The 1873-nt window shown below is 42.6% G+C and overlaps 1 protein-coding gene across 3 annotated transcripts in view; it reads right to left on the reverse strand.

The window, feature by feature from the left end:
* The window catches only part of LOC106877725 (inverted formin-2), a 177980-nt gene that overhangs the window by 115175 nt on the left and 60932 nt on the right, over window positions 1–1873 (reverse strand). The gene's annotated exons all lie outside the window — the stretch shown is intronic.

Raw genomic sequence — 1873 nt, forward strand, 5'->3', positions numbered from 1 at the left:
CTTAACGCTATATATAGATCAACTCATACCCCACAATTTGTCTCGGTCCAGTTTCTCTTTGAGAACTGTTCCGTGTACCACACGACAGCAGCAGCAGTTCCAGCGACCACTTCAACAGCTTCGTCCAGCCAACGATGACCTCCGCCGTCGCCACATCAGCAACAAGAGTCTACGACTACTATCCAGCATCATCGTCATGACCAACACGATTCTACGATTACTACTACCGAGCATCAATCTCCACCAGCGTCAACACGACTTACTATGTACACCACACCAAACTACCGCGGCACATCTCTCTCTTCGATTCTGTTAGGTGACTCAGCTTCACCACGGTAAATAAACAGACAAGAGTTCTTAAACAGACATGCTGTACTACTTGGCATTCGCGCCAGAAGTGATAAAAATTGCGCCGAGAGTGATAAAAATCAAACATCCAGTGATGGCGACGTTATGCCTCCATTCATCTTCCCACACGGCCTGAGACTCAACAGAGAGGCCTACATCAAGTACCTGGAGGAAGTAGTGCTGCCCTGTGTCAAGTAGTGCTGCACCATGCCACACAAGCAAGAGAACCCAGTGATGGCTGTCAAACAATTTCTGCAACCACATCACCCCTAACAACTGGCTACCTAATTCCCCAGATTGCAACCCCTTTGATTGTTATGTGTGGAGCGCAGTTTAGCGAGAGACCAACAAAACTCCTTGTAGAATGATGAATACCAAAGATGAATCGAACCTAAGAACACGTGAATCGAACATAAAGGATGAAAGGGTCAAATATCCTTCCCGAAGCAAATAATCTGAAAAAAACCGGTCCCCCGGCTTCTGTGGCGTAAACGTTTCCCCCTAAATGGGATGCCGAATCGTGGTAGGATTACTCATTTATTACCAGCTGAGTGGATTGAAGTGTTTTGCTCAAGAACAAAACTAATTGCCCGGTCCAGGAATCGAAACCACAATCTTACGACCAGGAGTCCAACACCTTAACTACTAAACCACGCAGCTCCATTGAAGAGAAGATACATTAAAAAACATACATACATACATACATACATACATATGTAATTACGTATATATATACATACACACACATACATACATGCATACGTACATACATACGTTATATATGTATATATGCACCAATATATACATACACAGAAACATGCATACATATATACATGTACGTCATATACTCACATACATGCATACATACATATAAACATGCTCAAATGCATAAGTACATACGCACATACATGCATATGTATACATACATAATACATACATCACACACATACATAATACATACATCACACACATACATGCACTCACACACATGCATACAAACATATATGATCACATACATACACCATATACTCGTGCGAACATGCATATACACTCCCATTCGCACACGTAGATAGAAACAGAGAGAGTGGGTCTGGTAAAGAGAGAGAAAGGGGGAAAGAAAGAAAGAAAGAAATACAGAAAGAAAGAAAGAAAGAAAGAGAGATAAGGAGAGAGAAAAGATCTATATATATATATATATATACTCTTTTACTCTTTTACTTGTTTCAGTCTTTTGACTGCGGCCATGCTGGAGCACCGCCTTTAGTCGAAGAAATCGACCCCAGGACTTATTCTTTGGAAGCCTAGTACCTATTCCACCGGTCTCCCCTGCCGAACCACTAAGTCACGGGGACATAAACACACCAGCATCGGTTGTCAAGCGATGTTGGGGGGACAAACACAGACACACAAACACACACACACACACACACATATATATATACACATATACGACGGGCTTCTTTCAGTTTCCGTCTACCAAATCCACTCACAAGGCATTGGTCGGCCCGAGGCTATAGTGGAAGGC

This window comes from Octopus bimaculoides, chromosome 13 (assembly GCF_001194135.2).
Source record: "Octopus bimaculoides isolate UCB-OBI-ISO-001 chromosome 13, ASM119413v2, whole genome shotgun sequence".
Classification (NCBI taxonomy): domain Eukaryota; kingdom Metazoa; phylum Mollusca; class Cephalopoda; order Octopoda; family Octopodidae; genus Octopus; species Octopus bimaculoides.